This window comes from Phodopus roborovskii, unplaced genomic scaffold (genome assembly GCF_943737965.1).
Source record: "Phodopus roborovskii unplaced genomic scaffold, PHOROB, whole genome shotgun sequence".
NCBI lineage: Eukaryota > Metazoa > Chordata > Mammalia > Rodentia > Cricetidae > Phodopus > Phodopus roborovskii.
In genome coordinates, this window is record NW_026126407.1 from 35,462,491 (window position 1) to 35,474,150 (window position 11,660).

An 11,660-nucleotide genomic window follows, 5' to 3' on the forward strand; every position below is an offset into this window, starting at 1 on the left:
ATTGGGTAGATAAGCAGTCCCTGGTCTAGGGTGCATCTGAGTCTTTAGACTCAGTAAGGAAGAAAGGTCCTGCAAAAGAATTTAGGTCAGGGTCCCCATTCCATGCACAATGCCAAGAGGCCCTGAGACTGTTAGTGACTTGATAGTTGTGGAGCCAGATGAAATCCAAGATCTTGTAACTTACACCCAAAGCTAAAATATGGATTGCTCGCTTTGCTCTTTTCAACTCTTCTCTTACTCCACTCTTGGCAGGAAAGTGTCTACAAAGCCATTATTGAGTCATTCCAAAAGCTGGTGGCCAAGACCCAAGAATTCAGATGTTTATTTTCAATACAGGGCTTAGTGATGGTGAAGTTCCCCAGCATGAGGTCATTCGAGATGGGGTGTCAGTAAAGAAGCAAGCTTGGGGAGACATACAATGACAATGCTGTAATTGTATGGACTTCTGAGTTGGTGGCCCTGGGGAACTGTGCTCATGGTTGTAATGCCATGTGATGGGAAAGAACAAGTTAAAAGGCCATATGGTTGAAGCAGACACTAGCTACTTATGTCACTTAGGATGAAACAAGTCAGTCAGCCCAAAAGAAAGTATGTTTTGGTGTCATTTGAGACCCAGCAGCTCTGTTTCCAGACATTTTTTCTGGAAGTATGCTGCGTGTGTTTCAACTCATTTGAACTAACAAAGAAGAACTTCAAACACTTAGGGAGCAAGTTAAATAAATCATTACACACTTGTATACTAACAGAAGTTCACAAAAGCAAACCCCAGAAGGGAACCCAAAAGATTCTATCCCGGTGTGGTGGAGCATACACCTTTCTTTCAGCACCCAGGAGGTTGAACAGGAGGTCGTGAGTTTGAGTGCAGCCTGGGCTACCAAGTGAAATGCTGGGTTTTCATTTGTTTGGTTTTTTTTTTTTTGTTTGTTTTGTTTTAATTACTAATGAAATGAACCTTATTCCCTAGAGAGAGAAACTGGAGAACTGGAGAGAGGCACATTTGTTTTCTACTCTCTGTCTTGGAATGGTGTGCGTTTGAAAGCCACGGGAGTGCTTAACTAAGTCAGTATCCTGCTTTCTGACAAAGTGAAAATAAAGGACTTGTGTGGTAGTTCTTACAGAATCTTCCTTTGCTGTTATGTTTGGGCCAGATCTGTGGGTGTGGCAGAGACTTCAGAAAATTGGCGGTGAACTCCCTGCAATGACACACTTTATTTAGGGAAATAGTGAAAATGGATGTTCCTTCTTCCATTGCGCAGCAGAGAGAAGTGGAGCACAGTGACGGGTCTTTCCCAGGTTACATTAGTGGGAGGGAGCTGAGGTGACCTCACCCCTCGACCCTGGGCACAAGTTCCTCTCATAGTGCCTGGATAGAGTAGTTTCCATGGGAAGGGAAGGAAGCAGAGGGAGACTCCAGAGCAGATGGTTTCAGGAAAGCTGAAGCCCTGAAAGGACTGGAGCTCTGGCAGAAATGAAGTTAGACCAAAATAGACACTGCATGCATGTCTTCAACAGGAAGTGGCCAGAAATGCTCCAACCAGATTCCAGAGGTAACTTGCAGGGCTGTGGCTGGAGAGATTTCATTTTTAGAATCAAATGAAAGAAAGAGAGAAAGGAAGAAAGAGAGAGGGAGGGAGGGAGGAAGGAAGGAGAAAAGGAAGGAAGGAAGGAAGAAAGGAAGGAAAAGCCCTTAAGACCACTTTTCAAATGCATGGTTCAGAAACTAAAATCCTGGGCATCACTAGCTCATGCCTGTAATCCCAGCACCTATGAGGCTGAGGAAGGGGGACTACTATGAGTTTGGGGCAAGCCTGAGCTACATAGGGGTGGCAGAGTGAGACCAGGGTCACAAAGCAAAACAGACATATTTTTTTAAAGGAGTGCCTCAAACTGTTTTGTAGAATCAAGCTTTGAGGAGAAGATGTGGTCAGGACTTGCCACGTTTCTGCCAGTGTAATCATGGGAGAGCAAAGGGAAAGTAAAGTCTTCATCTCTGCCCTTTGGCTGGGAGGAAAAAGCAGAAACCTCAGATTAGGAAGTGAAATGGGAATGAACTGTATTCTTGAACTGAGCTTGGTCTGCAACTGTTTGTATCTGGGAGAGTTCAATGCATGTAAGGAACACTCAGAAAAGACTTCTGCATGTTAGGTCTACTCAACTCACACCTGGCAGATGTTTTCGCCCACAGTAAACTACATATGTGTGCATACTCATTTCTTTGACTTACACCTTCCATGCCATGGGGACAGAGAAGCTGAGCTTCTGACCTGAGACGGTTGCAAAGTGCCACATGTGTGAGTTACAGTGTAAAAGTAAAACATGTTCTTTAGGAAAAAAAAGTCAAAAGGAAAACCAATAAAAAAGACAGAGTCTTCCTATGTAGCCCTGTCTGACCTTGAACCTGAGCATTATGCATTCCCATTGAACATCATGCTAGTCCATTTCATTAATGACAATGCAGATTTGCTCTAGGGTAGCAGCAAATAGCCTCCAAGATTTAGTAAAAGATTTAGTAAAAAACAATGTTTCTGATGTTCTAATTTTCTGGAACATATTGCAACAGCCATGTCATGACCAAAGGCAAGCTACTATTTCTCATTTCTTTCCATGGTGGTGAAGCACAATGCTTGGTAGCCATTTGGATCTGGAGTGGTATTTTACCAACCCATTTACCAAGTAATCCATAATCCAGAGACCAGAGCATGAAAGGCTGGAAGCAAGCCTGGCCTTAGTGCTAGCTGCATGGCCACCTGGAGCTTCAGACCCAGCAGATCCAATGATACTTGAATGAACAAATAGAAATTCTATATGGAGCCCATGGCAAATGCCAACAGAATTAAAATCTCCAGGGCTTTCGTGAAAACCCACACTCTGAGAAATAACTCATGGTCTTCTGCTAAGTCTTGTGAAGACCTGCCCTTTACCATGGGACTAAAGGCTACTTGATCCATTGGGTCATAAATTGGATTAGTGGACAAGAAACAGAGGAGTCAGGGATAAAGATGTGGATGGCAGGAGATTTACCTGGGTAGTATAATAAACAGTTCAGTTCTCTGACAAACCATACCCACAGTGCAGCAGCTGCCTCTTCCTCATCCTCATTCCTCCTCTCCTTCCCCTCCTCTCTCCCCTCTTCCTTTTCCTCCCTCTCCCCTTCTTCTTTCAATTTATAATTTTGTCTACAAGGAGGGAAGGGTCCCTTGCAATCAGCTGACTGGAAGCCAGAACTTGAACCTGATCTGCAGTTCATTCTGACTAACACTATAGCACCAGCTGATCACTGTAAAAAAACCCTCAGCATTACAACTTCAATCTCCTGATGGAACAGAACGTTCCTGAAGCAGTCCTGAAGAGTTCTGAGCATGACATTTGGTGTCTATTGTATCTGAACTAAGTGATACTCAGCATTACCGATGTATGCTGCAGTGGTTAAGGCAAATATTAAAGCTTGGTGGGTGGTCACAGACTTGCAAGTAGGCATGAAATAGACCTTACAGAATAAGAGAATTAGCTTAGGATCTCGGAATGTGAATCTGGGGAGATACAAACACAGCTGTACTCTAAGTGGCTGCACCCCAGAGCTCATCTGTGGCCATGAGAAGTCATTTTGGAATACGGTGTAAAGGAAATTTAGTCAAGAATATGCCCATGTGATCAGCAGAGTGTAGAAACCCCTGGGGGAGACTTCATTTGCAGTTCCAAGGTGTTCCGTGTTCCGGTGCCTGGTAGGAGGTGGCCCTGAATCGGTTTCCTAAATGCTGCTGATCCTCAAATCTTGAAATGCTTAACACCTGTCCTGTTGACACACATCTTCCAGCAAGGCCATCCCTCCTAAGCCTCCATAAATACCAACTGGAGACAAGACATTAAAATGCCAGAGACTATGGGAGACATTTCTCACACAAACCACCACAGTCACCAAGGAAGAACCGGGCTGCTGCTGCACAAGCAAGAAAGACTATGCATAGGATATCAGTGGATAATGACACTTCTCAGAGTTTCTATGCCAAATAGTAAACACTCATTAGAAATAGTAATTCTTGGACTGATTGTGGTGAAACATACCTAACCTATAATCTCAGCACTTAGCAGGCAGACAGGGGGATTAAGAGTTTGAAGACAGCCTACACAAGAAGAGCTTGACACCCAACGTAAAACAAAAACAGAACCAAAGCAAAGTTCTTGCCAATCTGGAAGTCTTTTTGCTTTTATACCCAACTGTTCTGACTAGTTCTCCAAGCATGATGTTGAGTAGATACCTTTGATATTTCCTGATCTTACAGGAAAGGTTTTCTCTCATCCATTATTATCATGTTAGCTAAGGTTATTCATAAATGCTAATCATGAAGTTAAAGAAGTTTATTATTTCTAGTTTTGAGGGTTTTTTTTTCATTAAACAGTGTTGGGTTTCCCCATGTCTATTGAGATGATCATATGTTTTATTTCCTTTCTCACTGTGGTAAATTACACTGATTTTGACCTTGAACAATCCTTGCATTCTCAGAATAAATTCCACTTGGTCACAGAGTATAATCTATATTATGTTGCAAGATTCAGTTTGCTGGTATATTTTGAGGAGTCTTATGGCCATGTTCATAGAGAACATTGGTTTGATTTTTTTCTTGTAATATATGTTGGATATTACTAACTGTGTTCTTCCTTCTTCCAAGTTTTTTGTTTGTTTGTTTGCAAAAGATGGATTCTTTTTTTTAGTATCTGGTGGAGTTTATCAGATGACAGTAAAGGCCCCTGGTCCTGAGCTTATTTTCTATTGGGATTCTTTGATTTACTTCTTTGGTTCACATATGTTTGTCACTAGTGGTGATTTGAATGGATTGTTCCCCATAGTCTCAGGCATTTGACTATTTAATCCTTGGTTGATGGTGCTGTTTGGGGAGGTTTAGGGAGGTGGTATCTGTTGCAGGAGATATGTTACTGGAGGTGGGCTTTGAGAGCTACAGAACTTGATCTATCTTGAGCTTGCTCTCTGCTTCCTGCTTATGGTTTAAGATGTGTATGTACCCTTGGCTTCTGCTCCAGCTGCTATGTCTGCTTGTGGCCACACTTCTCTGACACCACAAATTCTTATCCCCCTGGAACTACAAGCCCAATAAGCCCTTCCTTCTATAAGCTGCCTTGCTCTTGGTGTTCTATTTATTGAAGCTATAGAAAAGTTACCAATACATTCCCAAGCATTCATGTATTGGAAGCTTGGTTCTGAGTGTGGTTCTGGGGGAATTTATTCCTTTACACTGTGTAAATATGTATCATTGTGATTGGCTTAATAAAGAAGCTGACTGGCCTAAAGCTAGGCAGGATAAGATTAGGTAGGAGGACCAGACACAGAGGATGCTGGGAAGAAGGAGGATGGAGTGTTGGGAGTCTCAAGCAGATACTGAGAGAAGTAAAATGAATGTGCCACATTGAAAGAAGGTGCTGTCAGGTGGCAGAGGGTAGATAAGAAATATGGGTTAACTTAAAATGTAAGAGTCTGAAGTATCAGCTGATCATTTATAATTAATGTTACGTTTTTATGTGGTTATTTTGGGAGCATTTTCTGGGACACATTGAAACTCCACCCACAGGTGGGGACCAAGGAAGAAGTCACTAATGGCCCCTCCTTACCACTTCTTTGAATTCTACCTCACTATATGATCATCTCCCTAACACATGGTCTACCACTGTGCTACCATCTGTGGCAGGGCCTTCACCAAAGCTGGCAAAGCTGTGCCACACACTCCTGGACCTCTGGAATTCTATTATCTAGAAATCATTTCAGTGTAGTATTAAAAAAAATCTGGTAAATAGCTGGGGTGGTGTCGCACGCCTTTAGTCCCAGCACTCAGGAGGCAGAGGCAGAGGCAAGCGGATCTCTGTGAGTTTGAGTCCAGGCTGGTCTACAGAGTTAGTTCCAGGACAGGCTCCAAATCTACACAGAGAAACCAGTTTTTGTTTTTCAAGATAGGGTTTCTCTGTGTAGATTTGGAGCCTGTCCTGGAACTAGCTCTTGTAACTCACAGAGTTCCACCTGCTTCTGCCACCCAAGTGCTGGGATTAATGCCGCCTGGCATTTTTTATTTGTTAAAGTGTACTCAAAGTATTTATTTTTTTCCTTAAATCAGTCTTGGGAATATAAGTCTCCCAAGGAGAGTTTTTCAATTTATTTTAGATTTTCTAATGTGTTGTTTATAATTATTGTTTATAGCATTTGTGAAAGCATTTAAAAATTTTTGCAGTGTTGGTAGCAATTTTTTCTCTTTAATTCATGACTTTGAGGTTTTTATGCCTATGACAACCTAGATAAAAGTATGCTATTTTTATTGATCATGTGTGTGTGTGTGTGTGTGTGTGTGTGTGTGTGTGTGTGTGTGTGTGTGTGGTATATGCACATGAGTAGGCAGGTACATGTACCCATGAATGTACATGTCCAGGCTGAGGAGGACATAGGGTGTTTCCCCTTATCATTCTTTGTCTTATTAGGTCTTTCATTGAACCAGAAGTTTGCAGTTGTGGTTAGCTGGTTAGTAAGCTCTCAGGACACACCAGACTCCAAACCCCAGTGCTGGACTTACAGGCAGGTGTAACTATGCCTAACTTTTCATATGGGTCATGGGGATTTGAACTCAGTCCTTATACTTGCAGAGTATATGCTCATACACACACAGAGTCATCTTCTTAGCACCTTATTTATCTTTACAAGGGACCAGCTCTTGCTTTTTATTGACCTTTCTCTATTTCACGTACTTCTGCCCTTATGTTTTTTCTTCCTTCTTGCTTTGGATTAGTTTCATTTCTGAAGGTACAAGTACAGGTTATACCTGCTCCTCCTCTTCCTCTTTCCCCTCTCCTTCTGCCTTTTCTCCTTCCTCCTCCTCCTTCTCCTTCTCTTCCTTCTCCTCCTCCTTCTGATCTTACTATGTGGCTCTGAATGTCCTGGAACCCACTATGCAGATCCAGGCTGGCCTCAAACATACAGAAATCTGACTGCCTCTGCCTCCTAGTGCTAGCGTTAAAGGTATACAACACTAAACCTGGTTGTTTTTTTCTTTTTAACACAAGCATTTACAGCTGTACATTTCCTTTGAGCACTGACTCTGGTGCATCTCACAATTTGGCATGTGGCATTTTGTCCTCATTATCATAAAATATTTTCTAATTTTTCTTTGGGATCATTCTTTGATGATCTGGACCAGAAGATCATTCTTCATGACAGTTCCTGAGAGATCTGAAGACAATGACATAGAAAAGTTTGGGATTGGGAGGTCTTACACAGGTTATGTCTGGTGCTAAGCAAGCTTATTAAGAAGTGTGGCATCACATATACAGTTTTTAGTGAGAAATGTGACAGTGTCAGTAGGGAGTCACCATGCAATGAGATAAGTCAGTGGAATAGGCTAAGCAAACAATGTTGCACAAAGGGAATCATAGGATTTGTCAAGGGCATCACAGGCTGAGCACACAGAGGCCTTGGAACTGATAACCACAGCCCCTTAGGCTAGACAGAGTTGGGTTTTAAGGATCTGAAACTACAGCTCCCCTAAGGCCCTGGACTGGAGCCACTATTGGCTCTGCCAAGCATTCTGATTTTATAGGAGCTGTGTGTCCTAAACACTTTGACATATTAGTTATTTGGTAGTGGTTGACTATTTTATGTAATGATTATTACTAGAGTTAATACATGAATGTAACATTTAGAGGGAAATAGCTAATGCTTATTGCTAGTAAATTTCAGGATTGAGCTGTTTTGTATTCTTATTTGGGGAAGAAACTACCTTTATAGAAAGGCTAATTTTAAGCCGGGTGATGGCGGTGCACGCCTTTAATACCAGCACACAGAGGCAGAGGCTGGTGAATCCCTATGAGTCTCAGGCCAGCCTGGTCTACAGAGAGTTCCAGAAGAGCCAAAGGGGTAGAATGTGCTATTAATCTAGTAAGCGATTGATCCAATGTCTTGCAATATTATCCTTCCTTCACTTTATATTCTGTGGCATGGGGGCTAGTGTCATAGCATGCATTTCTTTATCAGTCCCACATTACCCCTTATTTTATAAATAAGAGGTGCATGACATAGGAAACATCTAGAAGGAAGGTAGGGTAGGGGCACCTGTTCCTCTCTTTTGATTGCTGCTGCCACCAGTATCATATCATCTCTCCAGATTCTTCATGTTGAAAACAAGTTTTTTCCAAGTTATATCTAATCTGATTGTAGTTTCCCACATTCCCTAGACCACCACAGTATGCTCAGAGCCAGCAGCACCTGCAGGCTGGCAGCTGTCCTTCAGACTTCTGAGATCCTAAGGCATCAACAACTGGCCAACCATAGCATCCTCCTTAGACCAATGAGTATCACTCCAAGGGACCCCTCCTCTATGCTTCAATGACCCCAGCCTCTTCTATTCATCCAGCCAGCCCTTGGTTTGCTGGCTGTGTCCTGCATTGCTGTCTCTGTGATATGTCACTATCCCCTTTCCCTTTGGCCCTCTCAGTTCCCTACTAGCTGGCTACTAATCTTTTACATTAGATTCTCCTTGTTTTAAAGTAGGTGAGTTTTTTGATTCCTGAATAATGAATATCTATGCATTTAACCAGAGAGTCATGGTAAATGCTAATGATTTTTAGTCTGGAAATGGCCACGTGAGTGTCTACCATATTCCTGTTCTAATATTATTAATAATAAAACACTCCGGGGGGTGGCTTAGCTAGTAAAACTGCTTTGCTGTGCAATCCTGACCATCTGAGCTTGATCTGATCCTAGGAACCTGAGGAAAGGTGGAACTGACCGCTGTGAGGGAAAATTAATAACTAAAAGATACGGGACTCATGGCAAGAAGGGAAAACTAGAAAGAACAAGTGTTTCTGCCAATAGATATAGATAACTCCCTGACTGGAGAGTACATTCTCCCTGACCCCCCATTATCTTAAGGACAAGGCCACTGAGCTTGCCTGTCCTAGAGAAAGAAAACCCCCTAACCTTGCAGGTGCGCTAAACAATCCCGCCTTGTAAAAACTTTGTACTCTATGAAATCTCTGAAACCTTGGAAACCTTATGAGCTGAGACTAGCAGTCTCAAACCTCCCTGTCCCTTTAAAAACGCTTTGCAATTGTAAGTGGGCACCTTACTTTTCTGACAGAGTGAGGTCTCAGCCGATTTGGTTCTTAGCAATAAAAACCTTTTGCTTTTACAGTCGGGAGTCACTTCCTTGGAGGTTGAGGAAACCCGGTAGGCACAACAAACCCAAAGGTCTGACCTCCACATACATGCTGTGTCACATGTGCATGTACAACCACCACAAACGCACATGTCACATATACATACAACAAGAACAAACAAATGACACTTAAAATATACAAAAATAAAACATGAGAGATAAAGTTCTGAAAATGTAGAGAGGGCTTTTGCCAGAAAGATGTATGTAATAAATAAAGAGTTGTTATTGTTCCAACCAATCAAACTGATGCTCCCCACCCCCAAATCCTCAAATGCAATAAACCAACTGCCTAGTTCTGCTTATAGCTAGGAAAATGTCTTTATATTGCTAGTGCCACAAAACATAACAATTAAGCAAATAAAATATGACTCATTTGGAGGGGGGAATGAAAAGGTTCTATGAGGGAAATCTCTACAAGCGTTTGATTTTATAGAGGAGAAAATTGAGAGCAAGAATAAGTAAGCATTGCCCAAAACCACATTAACAAAACTAGAATCAAAACTTCCCCATTACTCATTCATAATCCTGGAAGCTGGACAGATGAGGCCAGTCTCTGGATGGTTTGCAATGGGAAGTAGCCTCCAATACAAGAGACTGTGTGGCCTCAAGGAGTGGAAGGGGGGAAAAAAGAGCATGGCAGCATTTAGCAGCAGGAGCAATGGCACGGAGATCTCTTTCCTTTGGCTGTTGCATGAATTTTCTGGCACCTTCTCTGCCTAAGGTAGCAGAACTGATTAATGGAAGATTTAGATGTATCCTGGTAACTTGGTCTACACAGCATCTTTTATTCCAGAGAAAGCACTGGGGCTAAATGTACTTAAGAGAGGGGGGCCACAAGGACCGACGGACACCAGAAGGAAAGTGTCTCAAGGAAAATAAGGGGGCTATGTTGAAAAGCAGCAAGTGAACCAACGAACACTGAGCAGCAATTGGCCAGTCCTCTTTTTTTAATTTGTTTATTTCGTGGATGATCGTGTGCATTGCAGTGCAAACGTGGAGGTTGCAGTCGGTTTTCTCCTTCCACCACGTGGATCCTAGGGATCAAACTCAGGTCGTCAGCCTGGAGGCAAGGGCCCTTACCCGCTGAGCCTCCCCCCTCCACTCTTCTCTGCCCAACTCTCCTTTATTATTGTTAACATGTTTATGCAGCAAGTGAGTCACTAAGCCAAGAACTGAATCCATTTCTGAATCAGAATAAGGTTTCTGTTAAATCTGCAGAGTGAAAGCAACCTCAAGTCTCTTTAGTCTCAGGAGTTAAAGTACGAAGACTATGAATTACACAGCAACTCTACACTGGCCTTCAAATTCAGAAGGATGCTGGAAGCCTCCAATTCACTTTTCTCACTGCTTTCTAAGTACGGAAGTCAAGCTTGACACCATTTCCCTATAATTTAGTGATCAAAAGTCTACAGACTAAGTGTCCAGAGGCTGTGCTTTCAATTGAATTATAACCCAAGTATCATGATGCTCATATGTCTGTTTTGATTTCCACCGGTTTATGACATGGTCAATCCCTTAGGTATGGTCTGGTGCTAACAGGCTGCACCAGAGTTCTGTCTGGCAAGTTTGAGACATCAGAAGTTCAGGGTGAGCACTATAATTTTGAGTTAATACCTTAAATTATTATTTTTTAATTATGTATTTATGTGTATATGTACATATAAATTGTGTGTGTGTGTGTTTGTGTGTGTGTGTGTGCGCGCGCGCGAACGCATGAGTAGCAGGTACCTGCATGGAGGCCAGAGACTTGACTCCTTTGGAGCTGGAGTTACAGGTGGTTGAGAGTCTTCTGGTGAGGGTGCTGAGAATTAAACTTGGGTCCCTTGTAAGTGCAATAAACACCCTTAACTGCTGAGCTATGTCTTCAGCACCTAATACCCTTTCTACAAATGTTTAATGTCACATTTGTGGTATCTCAGCACGTTTGCTTCCACCCAAACCTGCATATAGTGACACCTACTGGTTATAAACTCTCATCCTCTGACTGAACTGCTTATGTTAGAAAAAAAATCAAAAAAGAACACATACGATTGATCTGTGCCAATACGCATATTATTATGGAAAACATATTTGTTAGAGTTTTTTTTAAACTTTCCCTTTTAATTTGTATGTGCTTTGTGTATGTGTGAATGTCACATGTACGTAGGCCATCTTGTTTATAATTTATACTCTGGTCGCTCAAGACAGTTAAGCTGTCTTAGAAAAATACATACAAGGGAAAGTGTGGTGTGAGGAAGTCAGGGTGAGTGAGCAAGTACAGCCTCTGCCTGGGACTTGGATAGGAATGTGGTCCCCTCATCTTACCACAGGACTGTTAACCAGAATCTTGGTGAGGGGCAGGAAGCCCTCAGCAGGCTTGCTGACTCGGAGCACTGAAATAATTAAAAACATAGATTACCTAATGTATCAGGATATTTATCAGTATTATAGTATCCACAGCATAGGAGACAAGGG